This window comes from Nyctibius grandis, chromosome 7, assembly GCF_013368605.1.
Source record: "Nyctibius grandis isolate bNycGra1 chromosome 7, bNycGra1.pri, whole genome shotgun sequence".
Lineage (NCBI taxonomy): Eukaryota > Metazoa > Chordata > Aves > Nyctibiiformes > Nyctibiidae > Nyctibius > Nyctibius grandis.
This window is the reverse complement of record NC_090664.1, coordinates 48,885,466-48,912,747: the sequence shown is the minus strand read 5'-3', so window position 1 is coordinate 48,912,747 and position 27,282 is coordinate 48,885,466. Positions and strand designations below refer to the sequence as shown.

General features: G+C 39.3%; 1 protein-coding gene across 1 annotated transcript in view; it reads right to left on the bottom strand.

Moving 5' to 3' along the window:
- The window catches only part of PTPRN2 (protein tyrosine phosphatase receptor type N2), a 698,861-nt gene that overhangs the window by 622,821 nt on the left and 48,758 nt on the right, over nt 1–27,282 (bottom strand). The gene's annotated exons all lie outside the window — the stretch shown is intronic.

The window sequence follows — 27,282 nt, the reverse complement described above, 5'->3', positions numbered from 1 at the left end:
ACAGTAATGCTGCAATACACTACGAAAATATACACCAAGAAATTGTGAGTTTCCTCAAGATATTTCTACTGCAATGAGAGAAGCCTAGGAATTGGGTATAAATTGCTCAAATTAGGCTTGGATTTAGTAACTGCAACCATAGACCATGCCTAGACCCTCAAGAGCACCAACCCTTTGCAGAAAGGCTTAAAAATTAAGCCATTCATACCAGCATTGATATACCTCCACAGACAGCTAACAAATCAGTACACATCTATGAAAAATATCCTAGATGGTTTTTTTCCCCATTTAAAGCAGGAAATTTGTTCCAAAATATGTTGCTTTATGGGCCCCTGCTATGCCAGCCCCACAACTCACCCTAGAAACTGCATCCAGGTTGGTAATCTCAGCTCATCCACTTACACACATCTTCACAGATGAAGTATTCTCTTGCTAGTATCACTCATTACCTAGTATCAACCAGCTAATGAGACCCTAGTTATTATCCCCTTTCTCTTTGAATAAGTGAACTCCTGCTGATATTTGTGAGGGCAGCAGAGAAGTGGGCAGGATACACCTCTGCTCTGGTCACTCCACGCTGTGGGATGGGGACAAGGACCAAGTACAGAAGCAGTGTGAAATACCGTGCTATTATTAGGGGCATGCAGTCTGCTAACCCAATTAGTAGCTTCTTTATAGTGTTTTCTGAAAAAGATAAAGAGCTAGGACTGGATACACTCCAAGGAATGAGGCTGTATCTTGAATACAGAAACAGCCATATTGTCACAATTAAGCCTCTCTGGGAAGTACCTTAAGTTTATAAATGGACACAAGGAGTTCTAGAAATTAAGCAGCCTTGAGCAGTTTCACACTATGCATCAAAAAACAGCCAGGAACTTCACCACATCTAAACACAGGAGCAAAGTCACTCTCCCCAGCCGTGCCTATCTCCACAGAAGCACAGAGTACAAGCATCTCTATTCATCAGAGAGTCAAATTGATTAAGTAGCCTATTCTTATAAAAAAAACTTAAAAGGCTCAAGACTCTCTGCCTATGAATTACCTGAGTCCTACCCTACTAAAAGAAAAGTTCGGCTGATAGAGTGACTTATGTATGCCTTTCAGCAGGCAACTGTATTAGCACATCATTAAGCCTGAACTAATACACTGTGTCTCTCAGCAGGATTTATTAGCACAGTGCTAAGTCTGAGCTAAGCAAGCACATCTACATGAATTCAAGTCATTTGGAGCACCAGCAGAGCCCTGTGTACCTGTTCCACACCTGCCTGCAATGACCACGTATACATGACCTTAAGCAGATAGAGTAAGCCTACAATATGCACACTGATAAAAGTGTTCTCTTGTCCTTTTACCTATGTGCCAATAAACTGTGGATATACATTTGGTAGCTTTTGAAAGGCAGAGGAAGTTTCAGACCAGGAAAGGCTCCTTCAAGCAGAGGTTGGCAGAACAACATGTGTCTACACAATCCACAAACTCTGGCTTGTGACATATTTTTGAGATGTGTATAATTTATGCATATAACTTTGCTCCAGACAAGTCTACTGTAACAGCCATTTGACCTAAAACAGTGTCACTGAAGATATCTGATTGCAACCTTGGTACAGACCCAGCAAAGCAGAACGATGCCTTAACTATAGACTGACTCAAAGAACGTAAGGCAAGAATGAGGACAGGCAGTGACCAAAACACATCAGCACAGGATACACAGCACAAGAAGAGCTCTAATTAAAAACATAGTAATGATCACTTAAAAAAGGAATGCTTTGCAGAAAAAAAAAAAAGGTAGAAGACTTCAAGTACTAATACAAGGTAGACTAATGAAAAGTATACTTCAATATTCCCGTTTTCAGAAAACTGTCGTTATCTTTTCTAAAAGAAAAGCTTTAATGGTTCGAAGTCATCCCTGGTTAAATCTCTCTGCCTTGTTTTCCTGAGAGATCACAAAAGGGTTAAAACCAGAAGCCTGAAATATTCATGTCCAATGAAGGTCTGCAGAAGGTGTCCTGTGATGGAGGGAAGACAGGCAGTTTTGTAGTTGATTTCCCACCCTGCCCTGGCTGTGCTGTATATCCAAAAGCTGTCAGATGAGAAGCTTCAAACAGGAAGGTTTCTAGTGGAGTCACACATTAAAACAGAAACTGGTTCACCCAGACCCTGCTGATTTTGAAACACCTGGGAGCTGGGATCACAGCCACCTGCTAGAGGCAGGCCATCCTATAATATACTGATATTCTCTGAAGCAGAAAAATCCAGGTTTAAAAACAAACAAGATTAGTATGTTCTCATACAAAGAAATAAACAGCCAGGCTACCTCCGCACAGAACTCTGACTCAAATGCACTCTGATTTTGCTTGATATGTTTTGCTTTATCATCTAATATATTTTCCATGAAAAGCACAAAAGAAAACTGATTTTATCATGTTTTAGTTCCTCTTTTAATAATAGTTGGTTATTTGATGCTCACTGCAGCAAGGCATCTGACACAATTAGCCTTGGAAAGTTATGTCATGGAGAGCAAATTAATAAAGTCAGTGCGTGGCAAACTATATCCATCTATGACAGGCAAGGACTTCCAAAACTCCTTGAAAAATATTATATTTCAAGTTATTTATTGCTAGAGTTGATTGTTATGCATATTTCACCCAATCAGTCAATATGCTAATTTAACTACTAATTTATCTTTTGTTGTTATTTGCTGTGACATTAAGCAGCATCATATTTCATTTTAAATATCATCTACCTACTAATAGTAATGGTGGCAATAAGTCATCACTGAAGTGTGAAGTGACATTGTCTCCAAAAACCACTTAATTCTGTTCATGCCTTATGGGATCAAAATTACATTTCATTTTCTTTCAAACAATCCCCCTACCAGAGATAATCTCCCAAAACACAAACTGTTTGTGTAACATCTTCAAGCCCCGCCCCCCCAAAAAAAAAACCAAACCCCAAAACACAAACCCCCCATCATACTTCATACAGCAGCCCTAAAATAAGTTTTCCATATAACTATTCAACCAGCTGACAGAGACTAAAACTGAACAGGTACATATATCGCTTTGCTTAACTAATAATTTAAACACAGATTTCGTACTTAACTTGCATTAAAGATTCACCTCTTCACTACCACTGGTATGGTCCCCACATCTCAGTAGTGACAAAGAAGGTTGGAGCAATTAATTAGTTGTGCACAGGTGCACCAGCACCCACAAGAAGTTCAGCTGATCATCCTCTCCCCATGTAACGAAGGCACACAAGTCTGTGCGTGCATCTCATAATATAGGGAGAGCAGTTACCTGACACATATTGGAGCTATTTAAAATCTGATTAGCATGGCAGTAACGATTATGCCATATACATGGACAAATATACATTTTTTTCACATTCGTAAATGTACGGCTTTGCAAAGGCATGGTATATGTCCAACTTCTACTGACGTAAATCACGTGCTTATAAACTATCTTCTCGATAATTTACCACAGTGAATTCCAGAAGAGCTTACATTAGTAAAGCTCACTATAGGTCAAAAAAGCCCAGGCTGACTGTGTAATATAAACCAACATAGCGAACTTCCATACACCAAGGTAAGTAAGTATCTCAGAGAGAAGTCAAGGATAATAAATACCTAACTTCGTCCCTCAAGCCAAACACAGACTTTAGAAGCCTGCAATTCTACTAATCTGTGAACCCACTCATACATACACACATTTTTCTCAATGCTTTTTTAAACTTTACAGCTGCTTAAAATGAGGGCAGGTGCCTATGCTATATATTACAATACATTTACATGGTATGTTCTTTGTTAACTAGCCAGGAAAGTAGATTCCACAGGGCCTTGCAAAATCTTTTACCTCCCTCTCCCCTGCATCTCCAGTACTGTTTCTCAGGCAATCAGCACAACATAATCACAAAATACTGTTGCAAGTGCAGGACCTAAAAGTTTAAGTCTCTTTGTCAAGATATTCTTCTCATGAGACACTAATAAAACTATTCCCTTCCTCCTTTCATCAGGTATACAGCAGTTCTGCTTCTGCTTTCCTAAAGACAAAATAGGAGAGTTTAAACCACAGGGGAATATATTGTTTGCTTGGATTAATAAGAGGTGCCTCTGAAGGTTACAACAGTCAGGCACCAGCTGAAATCACTTAAACATCATCTAGAAAAAGCTGTAGTAATTCATTTATCAGGAAAATAATTTTTTAAAAACCACTGATCAGACAGACTGTATTACATTTATTTCACTGTCCTTTCCTCCAGTTAGCCAACCCACGATGATGTTACATTAAACGCTTCTTCTAAGAATTCCCAAAATCTGTAAGCATTTTTATTAACTAAGACAAAAAAACAGCCCATAGTCCCTCTTTATCAAAAATTGTCTTATGATCACCAAAAGAAAAAAACACAAAAAAAGGCAAGAACAGCTAAGTCTTTCTGATACTTATCAATCAGAAATTGGAAAAATACAAACCTCCTAAATCCTTTCTGTTGCTGGGTGTTCTCTGCCTCTTCCTTTCATGCTCTTCATTCAACGGCCACGCAACCAACTAGTGTCTCTTCACAGCAGCAGACCATAACAACCTTACCTCATTATAAGGGTTTAGCCACTACGGATTTCTTTAACCAAAATATGTCAATAATCATTACCATTTTTAACAGTCTAAAATAAAACCTCACTCCACATTTATCCACTTCTTTCAGATTTAGTTGCTATCTAGTAAGGAGACCTTGAAGGGTAAGTACTGCTAAACATTGCTAATAAACAAAAAAGGAAACACCTGGGGATAGCGACACTGGGCATGCCTGATGGGCCTTGTTGGGTCTTTAACACCAGCTGTGAATGACTCCAAATAGAGAGCACCTGTTTATTTTCCTATAGTGAAATTAAGAGATATGACCCAAGAATCATATTTTAAAAGTGCTCAGCTCACACCACTGGGCTAGCTCTAACTAGCTGAAAAAAATCAAGATAGTGCATAATAACATCAAGTGATGATAAACCTGATTGGTAGGAAGAGTTAAACATGGCTTTCACGCAGAAAGCTGAATGGAGAAGTCATCTGATGGAGACATATTCTTCTCACTAACAGAGGTGAGAGAAAATTTTGTTCAGTCCTCTAAAGCTGTGATCTATCCAACACATCATTATTATTTGAAGTGGTGAAGGTTGAGGGCAGCCTTGGTTGTAGTGACCATGAGATGGTAGAGTTCAGGATCTCATGTGGCAGGAACAGAATAGCTAGCAGCATCACAACCCTGGACTTCAGGGGGGCCAACTTTGGCCTTTTCAAGCAATTGCTAGGGGAAATCCCATGGGACAGGGTACTAGAAGGTAAGGGGGCTCAAGATAGTTGGCTGGCATTCAAGGACTGCTTCTTCCGAGCTCAAGATCAGAGCATCCCAACAAGGAGGAAGTCAAGGAAGGGTACCAGGAGACCTGCATGGTTAAACAGGGAACTGCTGGGCAAACTCAAGTGGAAGAAGAGGGTGTACAGATCATGGAAGGAGGGGCTGGCCACTTGGGAGGAATAGAAGTCTGTTGTCAGAGGATGTAGGGAGGCAACTAGGAAAGCTAAGGCCTTCTTGGAATTAAACCTTGCAAGAGAGGTCAAGGACAACAGAAAGGGCTTCTTCAAATACATTGCATGTAAAGCCAACACTAGAGGCAATGTAGGCCCACTGATGAATGAGGTGGGGGCCCTGGAGACAGAGGATAAAAAGAAGGCGGAGTTACTGAATGCCTTCTTTGCCTCTGTCTATACTGCTGGAGGCTGTCCTGAGGAGCCCCGGACCCCTGAGGCCCCAGAAGAAGTCAGGATAGAGGAGGAATCTGTCTTGGTAGATGAGGGCTGGGTCAGGGACCAATTAAGCAATCTGGATGTCCATAAATCCATGGGCCCTGATGGGATGCACCCACGGGTGCTGAGGGAGCTGGCGGAAGTCATTGCTAGGCCACTCTCCATCATCTTTGCTAAGTCGTGGGCAACGGGAGAGGTGCCTGAGGACTGGAGGAAAGCGAATGTCACTCCAGTCTTCAAAAAGGGCAAGAAGGAGGACCTGGGTAACTATAGACCGGTCAGCCTCACCTCCATCCCCGGAAAGGTGATGGAACAACTTGTCCTTGGTGCTGTCTCTATGCACATCAAGGATAGGGGGATCATTAGGGGCAGTCAACATGGCTTCACCAACGGGAAGTCATGCTTAACCAACTTGATAGCCTTTTATGAGGACGTAACCCGGTGGATAGATGATGGTAAAGCTGTGGATGTGGTCTATCTTGATTTCAGTAAGGCGTTTGACACGGTCTCCCACAGCATCCTCGCAGCTGAACTGAGGAAGTGTGGTCTGGATGATCGGGTAGTGAGGTGGATTGTGAACTGGTTGAAGGAAAGAAGCCAGAGAGTGGTGGTCAATGGGACAGAGTCCAGTTGGAGCCCTGTGTCTAGCGGAGTCCCTCAAGGGTCGGTACTGGGACCAGTACTATTCAATACATTCATTAATGACTTGGATGAGGGAATAGAGTGCACTGTCAGCAAGTTCGCTGATGACACAAAACTGGGAGGAGTGGCTGACGCACCGGAAGGCTGCGCAGCCATTCAGAGGGACCTGGACAGGCTGGAGAGTTGGGCGGGAAGAAACTTAATGAAATATAACAAGGGCAAGTGTAGAGTCCTGCATCTGGGCAAGAACAACCCCATGTATGAGTACAAGTTGGGGGCAGACCTGTTGGAGAGCAGCGTAGGGGAAAGGGACCTGGGGGTCCTAGTGGACAGCAGGATGTCCATGAGCCAGCAGTGTGCCCTTGTGGCCAAGAAGGCCAATGGCATCCTGGGGTGTATTAGAAGGGGTGTGGTTAGCAGGTCGAGAGAGGTTCTCCTCCCCCTCTACTCTGCCCTGGTGAGGCCGCATCTGGAATATTGTGTCCAGTTCTGGGCCCCTCAGTTCAAGAAGGACAGGGAACTGGTAGAGAGACTCCAGCGCAGAGCCACGAAGATGATTAAGGGGGCGGAACATCTCCCTTATGAGGAGAGGCTGAGGGAGCTGGGTCTCTTTAGCTTGGAGAAGAGGAGACTGAGGGGTGACCTCATTAATGTTTATAAATATGTAAAGGGCAAGTGTCATGAGGATGGAGCCAGGCTCTTCTCAGTCACATCCCTTGACAGGACAAGGGGCAATGGGTGCAAGCTGGAACACAGGAGGTTCCGCATAAATATGAGGAAAAACTTCTTTACGGTGAGGGTGACTGAACACTGGAACAGGCTGCCCAGAGAGGTTGTGGAGTCTCCTTCTCTGGAGACATTCAAAACCCGCCTGGACGCGTTCCTGTGTGATATGGTCTAGGTAATCCTGCTCCGGAAGGGGGATTGGACTAGATGATCTTTCGAGGTCCCTTCCAATCCCTAACATTCTGTGATTCTGTGATTCTGTGATTATCTGTCTGCCATACGTGTATGCCTAACAAGCCTAGAATTACACAAAACTGCAAGTATGGCTGGGAAAAATGTATTTTAAGTTGATCATGGGTTTTAAGCAGAGTTCCTCTCGGTTTCCCTACTCTGTGGTTACATAGGTGTTATAGGTATACATATACATGTAATGTGAGTATTATTCATTACTCAAAATCTTTCAATTGCATGTGAAAAATCAACTGCTGTTTCTTTAATTTTGGCATTTGCTTTGATAATAAATTTGGATATTCCCTGGCCCTAGTTTTTAAATTTTCATTTTTATCCCCTTTTTCCTTTGTTTTTTTTCTCTTCCTCTTTTAATTCTGTTCCAAACTCCTCTGTTCTTTTTCCAAGAAGTGTTTTTTCTAATTCCTACCCGTTCTATTCTACTCTCCAAAAAAATGCTGTTCTACCAATAGAATGCAGTCACCCCTTTTTTGTCCCTCCCACGCACGGGCATGCTGTACTTGGGCACTACCCATCCTACCCATGCCCTCCTCCAGGTAAACAGCATGTCAGTCACCTTTTTATCACTCTTGTTTGCCAGGAATTTCTGGATCTCCAGTTTCACCCTTTTGTGGAAGTGCCCTCCACTTCCCTTCTTCTAGAACAGAACACTTAACCATTCCTTATCAACCTCCCTTCTTGTGTGTCCATTAAGAGAGAGGTAAAAAGACAGGAGGTAAGAGAGGGGCAGAATTTGCTCCATCCTGCTCTCTCTGTTCAGGGCTTTTCAAGAGTAGAGTAGGTTCAGCCACGTTCTCTCTTTCTCGTCTGGTTCTCAGGATATCCAGAATATTCTTCATTGAGAAAGTCATTTTATCAAGACACTAGAACCTGTGATGGTTTATCAACAACTGCTTGGAACAGTAAACTATGAAAGAAAAGTAAATAAATTTGGTGAATAATAATATTAAAGGAGCACATAGTACTAAAGGAGCTCTTTCTCACTTGAGAAAGTGAGAAAAATATATGACAGCATAATAAGTACTGAGCTTTGATCTTCTTAATTTACTCCACCTTTTATGTGTTTTTGAATGTAATAGGTGCTTGTTTTTGTAATACTGTAAATTCTTGAGGGCAGATTTTTTTTTTTTTTAGTTGTGTGCATGTACAAAGCCTAGCACAACGAAGCACTGATCCGTGCTGAGGAATCCAGGCCTTGCTGTAATCCAAATTAACAGTCATAAAGCTGACAAAAGAAATCCCTGCAGTGGTTAACTGGAGGACTGCGCAACCTCTTACACGAAAAGTTTCCAAAGTAAAGTAAGGAAAAATTCCCTGTAAGCGTTACCATATGGTGTTAACACTTCCTCATCTCAGAATTACTCCTTCTTTCAAACATTTTTCATACACACTGATTTTGTGTATTGAAATATGACCCTAGCCAAAATAATTCACCATGGAATAGAGTTTTCATTCAAAAAGGGAAAATGTCAATATTAAACTTACAGCCAAGATTTGTCCCTGAAGCCTCAATGACAGTACATATTAGTGCTTCAGTTACCTTCTTTATATCACTTGCCCTTCAACAGTATGGATTGATGCACTAAATAAATAGGCAAAATAGAATAAAAATGCTGTGATGTATGATACTATTTCTCAGTATGTAAGGGGGGTACTTTGTCCTTTCTACATTTAGAAAAAAAAATTACATCTTTTCTTTTGCATGTAAGTAGTCTGAAGCCTGTCCACCACTAAAGAAAGGAATTGCTTTGTGGTGAAAATACTGTTAACTTTTCTGATTACTAATGCCATGATTGCAATGATGTAGGGTTTTTCTACTGGGGAGCACTGAGAAAAGGTCACTACTAAGAATAATTGAAGATGTGAGTAGTAATAATAGTTCATGAGTCAAAAAGACAGGGAAAGGCCATCACTGGGAAAGCTCCAGAACAGCAATTGCATTTGCCCAGGGCTCAGAAAGAACATGGCTGACACAATGTGTGGTTTACTGTGCTTTTTTGTCATTTTTTCACAGTAAACATTAAAAGAACTTGCATTGTCTCCCCTGAAAAATTACAGTTCTCTCCATGCTACATTTCCCAACTCTGTTTCTTTAGCAGAGACCACCACTAGCTCAGACAATTTCAGCAAATTGGCAGCACAGATATAATACTTCTGGCAAATAAGTAGCTCCACTAATGCTCAGTTACTTTGAACACAGGCATGCTCTCCATTTAAATAAAAAAATTACAGACAAACCCATTATTGGAAAACAAAAAGAGGCTAATTTAAAAACTTGCTTTAAAATGATTACTTCTTAGGATCAAGACCAAAATCTTCTACCCACACCAGTCAACTGTGGCAGGAGGGATCAAATGTGATTTTGCTCAAGTAACGCAGCCCCAAAGTGTATTTGCCATGTTGGTAGCCTGTATTGGGATGAAATTAGCATCTCTCAATATAAAATATATAATCTGTTCTTTCAAAACTAGAAAATGTTAATTGAAGTGCTCATAAGCTGTATACAAAATGTCATAAAGATCCAGATGAGGTCTTCAATAACTGCAATTCAATACCTTCTACTGGTCAGCAGTTGCTAAAATGAATTTCCTTACTGGGCAGTAAACTGAAATCATCCAACAACATCCACTGAAATCACAACTGTGACTAAGCAAAACTTTTTTTTTGCACTTAGCAGATAACTTGAGGCCAAATACCAGTGACTCGAAATGAATAATTTCACTTTACTGTTTAAATACATCAACAAGCAGCCTGATTTTTTTACCTTCTATTGCCTGTACGATATCCTTCCCCACAAAATCTATAGGCAGCAAAGCCTTCTAGTATTATTCACAGCCATAAGATATTAAAAAGGTAACACTGAGGCTTACATACAGCGGAGTATGATGTTACCAGCAAAACCTTCCTCAAAATTATTGCACATAGGCCAGCAAGCATTGCAGTTCAGCGGCCTCTATCTTATTTATTCTGTGAAAGAACTATTGCCATCATTCTATCTGTCAACCTCATTTTACCAATCAGTAACTGTCAGTCTGTTCCTGTATACTTGTTTTACAAAATTGCAGAATGGGAGTGAATTCTAAGTCCTAACTACAACATAATTCTAGCCTTCTTCCGCAGTCAGGGTTAAGACAAGCTGGGTCAAAGAAGTAATGAACCGTTAGAGGAAACAGGAACTATGTCTGGGCATTATGTGCTTTGGAAGATGGTTCTTTCAGATAAAATTTTCCAAAACACTTACGTGGTAAAGAAGCTTATGTCCCATCATCTGAAACTAATCAGTCTCCAAGAGCCACATTCAGTGGCAGTTTTTTTTAAAATAGTTCTTTAAAGTTGTGCCTCATGTTTGGGGAAAACTCCCATTATTCACATAATCAAAGGAAGGAAAAGATAGATGTTTATCATTTTCCTCTAACAAGCACCAAAATTTTCTTTTCATTATTTGTCAGGAAATCATAATGTGTATCTCCTTGGTGCTTAAAAAAGCATAACCGGAATTCATAGCAATTCTCATTAAGTTATATTCTCCAATATCTAGGTATTTGTGCCTCTCCCAACACTGTCTTGAGCAGTCTTCAAAGGCAGAAACAGTTTTTTTGCAGAAGACTTCTTTGGAATTAATAGCTTTTCTGTTCTGTCTTATTTAGAAAACAGTACAGCACCTTTTAACTGATGGTGCCTGTACCAACCAGCACCTGCCACATATGATCCCTTCTTTTTCCCTTCCTCATTCTTAGAAAATCACTCTCCTTTTTGTTCCATCTCTATTTCACAGTTAATTTGAGCTGGGTAAATTGTCATGTGGACTTGGCAAAAACCACTTGGGAAGGAAAGAAAGAATCATATAACTCAGTGGAGTCTGAAGTGCAAGGGGATACTCCACAGTCATTTATTACAGGAAAGTTATTCTAATCTAGACAACAGCACACATGGGTTTGGAAGCTATACTTAACATATGAGCTCCAAATAGGAAGACAGGTCCCAGCCAGAACTCTAAACCTGTCTGTTTCTGTGTATCCATATTGAGGCCTGCTAGATATTGAAAACACTTTAAATTCCTATTATTGCTATTATTGGGAGTGTGTTTGGAAAAACAGCTTTATACGTTTATCGTGCAATTTTGAATCACATTATAATGTTTATTTAGAGTGCCGAAATCACCTAAGTTCATCTCATGAAAGAGACACTATTATATACACTTGTTAATTTCTTTAATAAAGAGTTTAAACAGTCCAGAGTAATCCATATTAATTATTCATGTGTTGGAGAAAAAATAATGAAAGTCAATGCAGAATGTCATAGTCTCTTAAAGTTCTTGAAGGAAAAAGAATAATATCGGGTAAAATTCAATGAACTGTGGCACCAAGATTTATCTATATAATTTACCCTGGGAATTTGAATTGCAAATGAAGCTGCAGCTTTCTCTAGTATGGGACAGAGTAATGAGAAACAGGTCATACAAGAATTCTGGCAGCACATCAAAGTTAACAGTACTTAGTGAAGACGCCTAAAACTTTTCCCTTTCCACAATAAACTGAAAGAATCTTATAAATGTTTATGTATGAGAAATTTTTTTTAAAGCTACCAAGAACTCAGCTGTTCCAATCAATACGAATTATCTCTTGACATATAATCAATGTGCAGCACCATGCAGCTTTGTTCAAGTCCTGTTGGAATTGTAGCGTGTTGTAACCACGTACATGAGCATCACTCCACTTTCTTGTCTGGGACTGATGTTGAGGGGCAGACGCAGGATAATACTTTGTTATGCTGATAAAGAATTAAATCTATCCTGTATTGATTCAAAACTCATTCCAGACGGTAGCTTAAATTCATTACAGAGTATAATGATCCACTCCTACTTACTTTTGCAAAATTACACCGATTTCAAAGAAAATCTGGAACTGAGAGTGAATGGTCCTGATTTTGACCAGTAATTGTGCTCTAATTACTCCTGACTCACCCTGATGTATCTAAGGCTGGCATTAGAACCAGCTGTCCCAGAATATGTTATGCCCTTGTCTCCGTGAGTAGCTCTGCCTACCCTGTGATATCAGTGAGATGTTTTTCTCCCCAGGCTAGCTGTTGAGAGGCAGCCACCATAATGACACATATCAGAGAAGTAGTTAAGAAAAAGACTAATGATTAAAGCAATTTAGGGAGGAAGCCAAGAAAATTAGAGATAATTCTGAAACACGACAAATATGATGCAGGCAGAGTAGCACCAGAACTCATATTCTGGTTCCTTCCTAAAAAATAAACAAAATAATTTTTCTCTCTCTAGAAAAAAAAAAAAAGATCATTAGAAACTGAACCTCCCAGATTCTAGAAGTTCGTCTGACCATTGAACTCCTTTAAACAACAAGGAAAAACTGTCCTTGAGAAAATTCATTTCTTTAGGAAAAAAAAATCTGAAGCCTGGATGCCTTCAGGAGTTTACATAGGTGCCTTCCACCATTAAGAGTAGCCAAAAGTCATTACTATATTATAGCCATATAGTCACCAGGTCTCATTAACTTAGCCTCTAACACCTATTAATTTTAATGGAATTGAAGTGTCTGAGCAGCTTTGTGAATTAGGGCCCAAATACCTACTTTTTTTTATTTATTATCTTCATTATTTTTCCTCTGTAAATAATAACATCCAAAGTGTCTGTGTGAAACTTGTGCAGTAGGAGGAAAACTTTTAGAACTCTTACTGAACAGATAAGAAAAAGATGTTAACAAACAGTTGATGTTGCATGTCCCCTGAATATCACAAAGAGGAGATACCAAGCTGCTTATAAGCCAGACCTACTAGCAAGGTTACCAGACTACCATCCAGCAGACTAGTCTTGGTCCTGGTTTTTACAGCTGGCCTGGGCAAATCGTTTCACCATGACTTTCCCTCTGTATTTTGTGTGTCTTGTCTAGTTAAATGCTAGAAAATCATAAAATTTATGATTGTTATCATGTGTTTATAAGTGGCTGATGAAACAAAGATCTAGCCAAATGTGGAGTGTGAATGATCACTGTAATACAAATAATAATCTTCGTATGCCTTTATTTAACTTCTTCACATCGCACAGAAATGTTTTGAACCTTAAAGAAAGGTACTGGGAAGCATTCAGTACAAAGCAAGCAAGTATTTCCTGAAGAGTATATTTTAAATGGTGATTTAAGTAAAGCAAATGCCCTCTACGTCTTCTCAAAAAGTGCAGGGATTTCAACAGAGAATGTGGAACAGCTCCTTGCCTGCCACTGAACTCTACCGTACATGAGCTTTTGAGCTTACATTCCCTGAAAAGCGGGGTGGGGTGGTAGCAGGGGATTGAAAAGTATGGCAGGGGACAAGAATTCCAGTTAGGGCCCTGAAGTGGCCAAGTATCAGACAGGCAAGGAGACCTCCAAGCCTCGGGGGACAAGTTGTACAAATTTCTGTATGGCTTCAGGAGCACTATCTGTCATTCTTTCTTGACTTGTTATACAGATACTTCTAATGAAGTGATAGATTGTTCTTCAATTCTCAGCTCAGATTGCTTCTTTCTACTTCAAATCATGTTTACTGAAAATGAATTCCATACAGAAGGCAACATATCCCACACAAATATGCAGGTACTTCACTGAATTTCTACACATCTCATCACAACATGTCTTCTAAAGAGCCAAATACCTTTTACTGCTTGCATTTATGCAGCAATCTTTATTCCCATCATTACAGCCTCCTCTGTGCTCATTCCCTATCCTGTCGTGGATGTTCTTTGCTCCTGAGAGTTACCAGGTACAATGCACATAACAAAAAAGGGAAGAGAATGGGGATTTTCACATCACTCTTCACCAATGGAAAACTACCTCCCAGCTTCCTCCACATGTTCCATGGGGCATATTAATTTCATAAAGGGATTACCAAAATTTACTTTAGAGGCTTCTTTCCTTAGAAACTTCGGAACAGTCAGAGGTAGAAATTTAGAAAACTACATTGGAGAGAGAACCATTGTTTTACAGAGGAAATAGTAAACAAACACTTCTCTATGAAATAAATGAAGAAAAAGAATGTACAAGAAAAGAGGAAACATGAGAAAATAAGAGAGTCTGAAAAAGGAAGTGAAGGAGAATAACCTTCACAGAAATGTCTGTAATGGACTCAGTGATCTTAAAGGACCTTTCCAACCAAAACGATTCTATGACTCTATGAGTTAAAAGTAATAAAAAGTCCAAAGCATAGATATAAGCCAGTGGCAGAGATAAGAACGGACCTGAGTTTTCCTGATAGCATGTTACACTGACTTTACAGGAGTGCTGCCTTGGGATTCCAGCGTTTAGCAGAAGGGGGATCTCTCATTTCTTGCAGGCATTCTGAGAACAGAAGTTGTTTTACAACAATCCCATTGATAGTTTGCAAGCCTATTCCAAAGTTTCATTAATTCAAGACTGTATTTTTTTTTTTCTTCCAAAAAGTTTGGTGATAATATTTCATGAAGTTCCAGACATGAGTCTTCAGTCTACAGTTGACTGTAAGTTGACTGGCATTTGCATAATTCTGTGAGACATGATATGCAATGAGGTTTAGAATCAGTCTGGCACCTCATATGGCAGCCTTCTTAAGAATTCTTAAATTATTTTAATGAACCAGTATTATTCAAAAAAAATGTTTTTCCTTCAGGATTTGAACTTCAGCCAAAACACTAAACCACAATCTTGAAAAGTACACTTGGAGACTTTCTATTTGATATCTTACAAATCTAATCTTGTGTTGTTTTTGAATTTAATACCCTGCAGACAGCAAAGAACAATGCATATGCAACGTTTTATACATCAATATAGTGTTTACAAAAAATCCTAATTATAAGACTCGAAAAAAAACACAAAAAAAAAACAACAAATAAATCACCCAAACAAAACAAAGCTTTGTGACCTTTATCCTTTGTTCTGCAAATTATACATCATGCAGCAGAAGTACAGGAACAAGATTATTAATATTATGCCCAAATGAGTAAATGATTTTTTTTTTACAGTGCAACCTCATTTGAAGTGTTCTTTCAAACCAACATGAAATTGCAACAAGAATGTCTGAAAGCTCTGAAATTGTTTCATTAAAGGTATGTCCAAAAAGGCAAAACATGGAAGAGTGATGTATTACACACTAGTCTGTACAAGGAAACAACACACAGCTACTTCTCTTCATTTGGCTTTGCTGAGCATAACGTTGAACTACCAAATTCACATCAAGTACTAGCCTTTTTGAGAAGGTGGCTTCAGCTTCCTGCAGACAGTTTAAGGGCATCTGGTCAAGGGCCAGAACAACAATCACTGTATCTACAGTTCTCTTCCTTTTTTATAATTTCCTGGAACGTTTTCACTGAGGGGCACATGGAAAAAAAATTGAGTTCACAGAATTTGAGCTATATTGTTATTCTGCTTTTGAAAAATGCGCACTGGCAGACTCTTGGCTGGAACTTCATTCAGGATAGCCTCAGGATTTTTACAGCTAAGAGGTTTTGTTCATCAATTCAACTTTCCTTTAGCTATTAACATAATGTCATAACAACTAAAACAAAAAATACTTTGCACCATTTTCTGTGCAATCACCACAAACAGTTTTGACAATTTTACATAGCTAAAAACGTGTGTGTAGCTTCAATGAAAAAACAGTCCTCAGGGTGGCCCAAGTCTGCTGGAGTATTACATCAGAGTAACCCAGCGCATCATCTTCTCAATTTAAACAGAGTATGGGGACAGGGCACAACTGTGATGGAATGGAAGAGGGCTGCTGGTGGCTGAAAGTATGTGAATGTACCTGCATCCTCCCTACCTCCCAGAAAATCCTTACTTTCCTTAAACTCAGCAGCTCTGTGCATTGACATCTGATGATATAATAGCATGCAATTTATGTAATTCTGGGTTAAAGGTAGAACACACGTATATAATTTCTACGCATTTACTCTTGCTTTTAGTTGTAATTATGTACAAAGAGATATGAAAGGGTCTGCACACTTTCAAAACAACAACTGGGTACTAGGGCCTTTTATCACTCCAGAACTCCCGAGCCTTCACCTGCACTGTCAATAAAACCTTCTCTAGGGACATGATTCCCTTGTTGTTGTTGTTTGACAACACTATAAATATGCTCTAATCTGTTCTCTTCTGAGGTCTCCACTACACCTCCGTAGCCTGCCTAATGTCACGGACCGTACAGTTTACTAATAAGGACCTTATGGGCAGGACAGTGAGTTTAGGCCATGGATTATCTCCCCCAGCCACTACCTTTCCAGATGCGTGAACACCTTTATTGCTACTACTAGTCTGGTGTATAACTACTGAATGCTAACAGCCAACCTCAGAAAAGATTACCCAGTCTTCCTTCCTTTTTCAATCCACATAGCTCACTTCACATTTGCATTCCCAGACGGATAACTGGTTCTATACCCTGAAGAAGTTAAAAAAAAAAAAGTGAAATACATCAGAAGGAAAAACTTACTAGTTAATTATTTCATACAAGCTTTTTAGATATAATTTGTACTTAAATATCCTAAGAGATTTAAGATGACTCACAAACGCCTAAAAATATAGAAACTATTTTCCTCCTGTGTGTTTTTTCCTTTATGAAGAAGGGAAGCTAAAAGTACTTGCTTTTGTTTCTTCTATTTTCTGCTTATTTTCTACCTTCCCTTTTCGTAAGAATAATAATGTACATTATGTTTTCACTTGAGAAGCTCCTGAATGCGTACCATAAAAAGCACTAACCCACACCATTGCAGCTACAGATCAGATGACTGCTAATCTTACTAACTGCTACATGTTAGTTCTCCCACTTCCAGTCAGTGTCATCCACTTTGCAAAACAGAATCAATGTTTATCTTTGAAAACTACAGGTATATATCTGCCTTACATGTGTATGAATACACATATAATAAACATGTATATATTATATGTGTATTATATGTGTATGATATATATAGTAATTTTATTATTATTATTATTATTATAAAATAGGGATGAAATTTGTTGCCAAAACATTGGCATTTAGTGCCATCTGAGATACCACGGACTAAGACATCTAGAAAGCACTGAGAGATATGGTCCAGGACTTGTGGGAGATTCAGTCCTTTCTGGAGTGTCAGGGAGGTTAGGCAGAATACCCACAGCACCTAAAAAAACACAAGGTGCCCTTCTTTAGGCAACTGAATCCAACCTTATTTTCTAAAATAATTTAGGTGAGCCATGCCACAAAAGTCCTATTTCTGTCAATTGATCTTGCAGGTTTCTCTGTAGTGATCTTAAAGGTAAATGTCAACTGTCTAAGTACTACAATTACCTGAGATGAGACCCCTCTACGGTCACCTTTGAGATGTCAAAAACCAAAAGTCTCATTCTTCAAAACTGGTAAATTTGTTGAGATTCTATCATCTGAATACCGTTGAAAAACACAGATTCAGAGGACACCTAAAAAGGAGGCACTGTACATTGTATTTAACTTTTGTAAAAAAGGTTTTAAGGCTTGTTGAATGTCTCTACTTGATACTAGTTCTGTTGGCATTGTAGCCTTGGCTTGCCTGCTCCTATGTGCCTCATTTTCCAGTGTTGCAGGTGGTTGTATTTCCACAATATAGAGTGCAGCAGTCACCAAGGGAGTACCTTGATCCTGGTATAAGCACTGACAAGCCTTCACTGATTTTTGAAATAAGAAGTCTGGATCCTAAATGTTCAGGTCAGGAACAGGAGTTAAAGCAGACTGGAAAAGTGCTCTTCCTGCATTGCAGAAGAGATACTGTTCCTCAACTAAACTAGGAACAGAAAAGCAAATTAACCTTTCTTTCTACTTGAAAAAGGAGAAATATGCTTTCCTTTCCCTACATTTTGCTTTAGTCTCACAGAATGCCTTCTGTTATTTATAAGCAACTCTGTGAATCAGAAATAACTCCACACTGAAAAGCACATAATGTTGCCTGGCAGTATTATGGTAGAGATGGAGGCCTAGCACAGGAGAAAGGAGGCCCACCTTGGCTTTTAAAGGAGAAGGTAGGAAACAGCTAAATAACTTTGCATTATTTTTAGGATCCATTCCTAAAAATATTGAAATTATCTAAATATTGTTGAATATTCTTAGAAAAAGAAGTCTAAAACATGAAGATTTTCCATGGAGAGCTAAGGCTCGGAGACGCAGTCACCATGCCAGGTCACTGGCACATAGTGAAAGACAAGTGTGTCTGATGAAAACAAATCTAATGGGTTTATTTTTAAACACAAGCATTTAATAATGAATATTCAGCAAGACAGCTGCAGCCCAAAAGTCATCCACTGAACATAGCCAGGAATGGTTTCAAACAATCATTGCATACATGAAAAAATTCAGAACATTCCTCACAGGTCTGCCTCTAGCCTATGTATTTGGGATTATGTTTTTCTGTTGTGTGTGTTATGTATACCTAAACAGTATTTAAAAGGCAGTTTAGAAAACTAACAAAACACCTCTGGAAACACTAAGATTTTTGATTCTAGAAATGTTCATCTGCCAACTTAAGAATGCTCATCTGTGGAAGTAAGGCAACGATTTAGAAACTTTAGCTGGTTTTTTTTTTTCTCCTTTCAACTCAATGGGAAGGTAGAATCTTATTCTGTACTTCTGCAGTCAATATTAGAGCTGAAATTATTTTAATGGAGTTTACCCTACTTTATGCTGGCTGCTTAAAGAACAGTAGGATAAAGGAAATTAACACTTCAGTCTTCCTTGCATTACTATTTAATCCTGTAAAATCATGGAGTAATAAACCAGTCTGTAGAGAAGACTGTCATAACAAACACACACAAAAGACAAAATAATTAAGCTACAAAATTCAAGCAGGACAGCATCCACCACCCTCAAACCAGGATGGATGGCTTCATCATTGTTTATGATAAGGCATTGGCATTCAGTATTTCTCCCATCTCTAAAGTTGTTTTAACTGTACACATAGCAGTGAAATTTTGCCACATTAAAATTAATGGCAAACTCCCACTTGTGGCAACTGGCTCCAAGAATGTTATTTTGCAGATTTATACTACGGATCAGAACATAAAATTTCATTGCTGGAGACACTGAATAGGTATGATAGAATAACAAATAGCATATTTTTAGATCATGAGCTATGCTAGTAGTAATCAAGGTTAAAAAATGACAAGATCTCATTCATAAAAAATTTCTAGACATTTCTCTCTTCAAAACATAAACTTAGGTATCACTTATTGAATTATGCATTCTGCACAGAAAAATAGGAAGCTCTAATACTGTGTAACACAGAAAGTTGTCATGAAACTAGAGATTCTAGTTATCTAAAACTATCTTAGTTCAGAAGGTTAATTTTTCATATGACAAGTGAGAGATTCATTCTCTATTTCTGTGCCCCACTGCATCTGAATCCCGGAATGATCTCTACAGAAAAAGTGTGAAAGAGCAAAAATGTAAAGCTATTACAAGTCTATTTGAAGTACTGTAGGAATTTGACAGTATTTCATTTTTCAACATATGCTAAAACACCGTGGGATGACTTTATAGCTTCTGCAGCTTCATGCAGATAAATACGGCTAGATAGGGTTTGGATGTTTCATGAAGTCAGAAAGACGTAAGGAACAGCACCAGCAGGTTACTATCCTCAGTAAGGTCCTTATAGAGAACAGCAATGTATGAGCCCTCCATAGCGAGTTACAGCAGCTGGAATCCAAGCACAAAGAAACACAGACTGCATCCAAGCTCATTTGCCCAGCTCTCAAACAAAAGCTACACAGGACCTGAATTGTGCTTTACTGTAGTAGGCTAGTTCACTTGGGGCCAACACCTCAAACATTGGTGGATGACTAATTTATGATGACTAACTGAAGAAGTTTCATTTTTAACAGAAATGATTTAAAGCCAGGAGAAATAATGAGAAAGGAAAAAAGAATAAATTCCTGTTATGTGACCCAGTTCAAGCTTAACTCTGTATATGCTGTTCCTGCACAGTGAATTTTTTGCTCCCATTTTGTTTCCTGTTCGTCTGCTCTGTAGAAGGCAGCACTGTCAACCATTTCCAGCCGAGATCTTTTCAATTTCCATACTCCAAGGGCTCTTTTATATGTCCTCAGCTCAGCAGAAGAAAACACAGGCAACAGAAGATGGAATGTTTTTCTTCCCTTTTTATGACAGCTGCCATTTGACCAACTGAGGTGGCACCGATAGCACAATAAAATCACCAGCATGAAACTTAATGAGTCCCACAATAGCACGCAAATTTTAAGAACATCAGGCTGGCCATTTGCATCAGGGGAGCTCAGTCCAGACCTGGATTCTGGCTCTGAAAGTGGCCATCAGCAGATGTTCAGGGAGAGAACATCAGAAAACCTTTCCAGTGAGAGGCAACACACGGTTTAAAAACCTAGAGTTAGAGGCTGTATCTGGACTGTGATGTCTGAGAAGTACCAATTCCCCTTCAGAGCTCATTTATTCTTCTGCCTTCCATGAGATTCTTCAAAGCCCTTGTGACAGGCAGGTAAATAAATATCATCTACTTTTAACAGGCAGCAGAAAATGTGTTATATAATGTGTGCCAGATGTTGTGAGAAGTCAGCGATTAACAGGCCTAACAGTGGTCTATGTGCCACTTGTGTATCTCTTTTTGCCTTAAAGATCTTACAGTCTAGACAGATGGCATAAAATACTCCAGCAGAACAGAAAAAGTGTCTAGCCTCACACGTGGTAAAGTTTTTTGGGTATTTTTTCATTTGTTTTTGGTTTGTTTTGTTTTGTTTTTAAATATAGAAGTCGGTGACTGTTTTTTTCTTCTTCTACTCTAATGCATTAGGCCTTCTGGTTCCTGATATCTGATACACCACTGTTAGACCAAAATGATTCCCTGTTTTTTTCTTACTTTCTCAGTACATTATCTTTCCTACATATAATAGTTAAACAATTATTTTTTAAAGCCATCAGCAGAAGATAAAATACTTTACAGGCCAGAAAGTATTACCATCTTCATTACAGCCCAATTAGATCATCAGTAAAGTGAAGATAATATTATTTTCTTATTCTTCAGTCATAAAATAAGTTCTAAGGTATAAAAGACACTAGAATTTAGGCTAGGCTGGAAATCAGGTTTCAGTGTATTTAATCTTCCTATCTTTGAACAGCAATCTTTACTTTCAATAAACTCAGAGATAGACTTCTGGGATCTAAATGCCAAGGAGATGTAGGGTAGGGTATTTTGTGTTCCTATGAGGAAAGTTATGCAAACATGCACAGATTATATTCAACTAACAGCATTCTTCATGCTAATGAAATTTTCTTCCTTTATGCACTGAACAATATTTTCAACTTGAGCATTTTAAAGAAAAGAATTTTATTATTTCATTTATCCAAGCAGTAACGTGTATCCAAAGGAAAACACAAAATCTGTCTTTCATATATTAGAGTCTTACTGCTTTTTTAGCTACTGTAAAATTTCCAACTTTTCCTTTCCAGTGGGCAAATACATGAACATATACATCTAATTATGATGATTAAGAGAGTGGAACATCTCCCTTATGAGGAGAGGCTGAGGGAGCTGGGTCTCTTTAGCTTGGAGGAGACTGAAGGGTGACCTCATTAATGTTTATAAATATGTAAAGGGCAAGTGTCATGAGGATGGAGCCAGGCTCTTCTCAGTCACATCCATTGACAGGACAAGGGGCAATGGGTACAAGCTGGAACACAGGAGGTTCCACATAAATATGAGGAAAAACTTCTTTACAGTGAGGGTAACCGAACACTGGAACAGGCTGCCCAGAGAGGTTGTGGAGTCTCCTTCTCTGGAGACATTCAAAACCCACCTGGACGCGTTCCTGTGTGATATGGTCTAGGTAATCCTGCTCTGGCAGGGGATTGGACTAGATGATCTTTCGAGGTCCCTTCCAGTCCCTAACATTCTGTGATTCTGTGATTCTGTAATTAAAACATTTGAAAGGACTTGCCACAGTTTGCCCAAGTACATGAATCTTCTGGGAAAATCAAAACTTGCAAAGTTTAAGCTCTACAGATGAAACTTTTGGAAATATATTAGCATGTGATAAAAGGGAGCAAGAATAGAAACTTTTTATACTCGCTGCGTAGCCTGTGCCACCTGCTTTCCTATGAAAGTGCTCAGTTTTCTTCTGCATTGCTTCAAAAGTTTTATGTGAGTAGAATCTTTTCAATACATCTGAGGATTAATTAATACTGCCAGTTTATGTCTAAAGCATAACATGTAATATTTATAATTGTGCACTAGAGGTCTATCACTTTTTGGAAAGACAATTTATCCTACAAAACAGCACAGTGCACCCAACTGTAGTAGTACTGAACAAAAATGCCAAGGGGTGTGATAGTTGCCTGCAGTTGCTTGTATTCGGCTTTCCACATGATAGTTAATGACAACCATAACTGTCAACTTCATTGCAAGAATAATTACAACTTAGAAAGAAAATAAATAAGTATCAGAATGTATATTTCCAGCTAAGCAACAAAACAACTGGTGTCTTCATTACACAAACGTGCTCAATAGAATTCAGAATTGCAAATGAAACCAAAACTCATTATATTTTATTAGACAAGCAAGCAAGTCTCCCACTTTGGAAAGCAATAAAAGGTGTTTGCAACTGGTGCTCTTCACAATGCTCACAACAGCCTCCCTCAGCAGGCTCAGAGGGAGGGAGGGATGCCATTCTCTCATCAATGGCAGAAAAATAAGAGTAGATAACATTTAAACTGATTAGATGTTTGTGCCTTCCCCATTACAGACACAAGAAATTTTCATTCTGCAGAGGATGAATTTAAGAAAATGATCATAGAATCACAGAATCAGTTCGGACCTTTAAGATCATCAAGTCCAACCATTAACCTAACACTGCCAAGTCCACCACTAAACCATATCCCTAAACACCACACATCTGCTCATCTTTTAAATACCTCCAGGGATGGTGACTCCACCACTTCCCTGGGCAGCCTGTTCCAATGCTTGGTAACACTTTCAGTGAAGAAATTTTTCCTGATATCCAATCTAAACCTCCCCTGGCACAACTTGAGGCCGTTTCCACTCATCCTGTCACTTGTTACCTGGGAGAAGGGACTAACACCCACCTCGCTACAGCCTCCTTTCAGGTACTTGTAGAGAGCAATAAGGTCTCCCTTCAGCCTCCTTTTCTCCAGACTAAACAGCCCCAGTTCCCTCAGGCGCTCCCCATAAGACTGGTGCTCCAGACCCTTCACCAGCTTTGTTGCCCTTCTTTGGACTCTCTCCAGCACCTCAATATCTTTCTTGTAGTGAGGGACCCAAAACCGAACACAGGATTCAAGGTGCAGGCTCCCCAGTGCCAAGTACAGGGGGACAATCGCTTCCCTTACCCTGATGGCCACACTATTTCTGATACAAGCCAGGATGCCATTGGCTGCCTTGGCCACCTGGGCTCACAGCTGCCTCATATTCAGCCGGCCATCAATCAATACCTCCAGGTCCTTTTCCACCAGGCAGCTTTTCAGCCACTCTTCCCCAAGCCTGTAGCGGTACATGGGGTTGTTGTGACCCAAGCGGAGGACCCGACACTTGGCCTTGTTGAACCTCATACCGTTGGCCTCGGCCCATTGATCCAACCTATCGAGATCCCTCTGCAGAGCCTTCCTACCCTCAAGCAGATCAACATTCCCACCCAACTTGGCGTCATCTGTAAACTTACTGAGGGTGCACTCGATCCCCTGGACCAGATCATTGATAAAGATATTAAAGAGAACTGGATATAGGGATATTTAGAACTGGATATGATATGATATAACAGTTCATTCATTTTGTGAGTACTAGTGGTCATCTTGTCACCTGATTAGAATTACATTCGAGAACACTGGATAAAAGGCTCAAAAATTTATTATCGGCAAATGCAGCCTAGTTGAACTCCACCTATTTTTAGCCACTTGTGCTATTAATCAGCAGCACAGATCCCCACTAGGACAACAAGACCAAGTTCCTGACACTCAACAAACAAGAAATGGAACAGAAAACACAGCATGAGCAAACTAAAGGTGAAAGCTGTAATATAGAAAACAAAACAGACTGTGAGAGAAGCTTGCTTTACAGAAAGTGCAGAACATACACTTTTGATGTTTAACTCCCCTGTAATAACTGTGTACAAGTGATCAGAAGCCAAAGTAGAAAAGATTGTACAAAAGTAAAAATTAGCAAATCAACAAAAGGAGTCTGGAGGAGGGCTAAATTAAAGGAAGTGTATTATTCAGGGCTTTGGAAGACAGCATAAGCACCCAGAAACCAAGAATCAAACTGTCAATGTGTAAGAAGCCCAAGTGCTACAGCAGATTGTTTTATGATTTTTAAGAAATGCTTACAAAAAGAATTTGCTTTTACTTCTTAGTGAATGAAAAAAAATTGACAAAACTCAGTTTACTATCAGTCAAAAACCTGTATTGAAGATCTTGTCTCCATCCTACAGCTATATTACCTTCAGACTTTCCTGCACACTGGTTGCATTTCATGGCACGCATCACCTACGCAAACAGAGGTAAGCACACAATAGAAAAATGGAAGATTTTACCTGACCTCGTATTTCTAGTAATTCTTTTCTTCATAAATACGTAACCAAAATGCAAGCAATTTTGTATTGGGCATTCCTTGCACCTTATAATTTTTCTCTTGCAAAGGTTGATTTCTAAAATAAAAATTAAAAGATATTTTCCTTACCTTGTACAGTTTGCTCCTAAACAGTCCTCCCAGACAATACAGTACTTGAATGAAACAAAGCCACATGCTAAGAATAGCAGAAACAAAATACTGAGGATGATAAATAATACACATACTTTGAGCACAAGTCAGAAAGTGTCTTATCATAGGCCTCTATGTCTAAACTGAATTTGCCCTATATATTTACCAGTTGTCTTGGTATGAAAGAAGGTTTTTGAAAGAAAGAAGTTCCTAGTGTTAGACTTTTTTGTAAATGAAATGTTTAAAGCTCACCTTGATTTAATTAATCAGTATAGTTTTCTAGTGTGCAAGAAGTTAGATACCATAGATTCAACTACTTTTCCATGCCAAGAGCAAAAATTAATATGTAAATTAATAAATAGATAAGTTCTCTGCTCTGCTAAAGAAATAAATGCTTAATGAATCCAAGGCTATTTAAAATATTTACACCCTAAATAAACCTTCACCAGTCACCCTAGTAAGTTCTTAAATTGCCAAGTGGCAATGCATCTGGCTGCACACATCTTTTTCTCTAGAAAAAAAGGATGTAGAGGGTATGTTTGCCATATGCCATTTACCACCACCATCTTAATTTGCTAGGAATGTCTTTACAAGTTCTTTGGTGCTAGATTGTGTACTGGAACCCTGATAAATTCCCCAGCCAGTGCACTTTGTTAGCATGTAGGTGTAATGCTGTCGAATACCAAGCTGGTCAACAACATCTGCATTTGATTATAGCACTCTTTATCCATAAAGAGGAGGGTCACCATGTCGTCTGGAAGAGGTAACAGGACATCCAAGAGTTTGAGAGGCCTTCGGAGTCCAGAGTGCTATATGCTTAAACTGTTCCCGCTCTGCTCACTGCAAAGAATGGAGAACAATATTCAAAATATTTAAATTATGACAGGAGTCTTAACTCCCAAAAAGGTGGCGCACAATGGGAAATGGAGTAGGTATGGACTGAATACATTATAGACAGTCTGGTTGCCTTAGGGAGGAAATTTTGTCTACCAGCAAGCCCCAGAATTGTCATGGCACCATTCAAAATAACCAGAACAATCACCTGCAAGTCCTGCATTTGCATTTCTTGGACGATAACATGATGTTAGACTGTCTACCGATGTCCTCTGCAAAGACTATCCACTCCTCTTTTAGGAGAGAAAACATCTACATTTGTATAAATATGTACAAGTCAGCCATAAGGACAATTTTCTTCAATAATAAAGGCCTCATGAACAACAGCTCAGTTTTTAGTGACTCTTCTACAAAAGAAGAGTAATTAAGATATTAACAAAAAAAGCACTGTCTCCTAGTCAACTGCCACAGTTGTGTAACCACCAGGCTTCAGGCCAGGGCAGTTTTGAGACAGCATCCATTGCTCTGACAAATAACCTCCTCTGCTCCACTAACAAGGAAAATGCATCCAGGCTCATCCCATCGGGCTGCTCTGCAGTACAGGAAGGTAGTGTCCTCAGACATTCGTGGCTACAGGCATAAATAGAAGTACCTGAAATAGTGCTTCCTCTCAGAATGAACCCAAAGGATCATCGTAGGCCCTACAGAGACCACAGGTCTCAGCCCTCAGCATTATATTACTGCACACCAATCTGGGAAGTCCAGAGAGGTAAATTGCACTGAATTATTCAGCAATGCAGGTAACCGAGATTGTTTCAGTTCAGATGTGAATGGCATATTCTCCTACTGTTCTCACAGCCTGGCTGAAGTCAGCACTTCACTGAAGACCAGATGGCTAATCCCAAAGCCAGAAAAGAATGAGGAAGCCTTTTGAAGAACATGTCATTATTTCCATTAAAGTAACATGTAGGAGTTCCACTACAGAGAAGAACCCAATAACAGTGAGCCACTTCCAAGCATGCCTCAGAGAATATACACCTTAATTACACATTAGCATTTCTGTAAATTTAAGTTCCAGGTATTCATTAAATCAAACTTCTGAAAGCTGAAGAGTGGTAGATGTGACCATGTAACCTTAAATAAAGACTTATCCGCTGTACAAATATCTGAGGGAGACTGCAAGAAGATGGAGCCAGGCTCTTCTCAGTGGTGCCCAGTAACAGGACCAGAGGCAATGGGCACAAAATGAAACACAAACTGAAAACACAGGAGGTTCCCTCTGAACATCAGGAAACACTCTTTTCCTGTGAGGTTGACAGCAGTGGC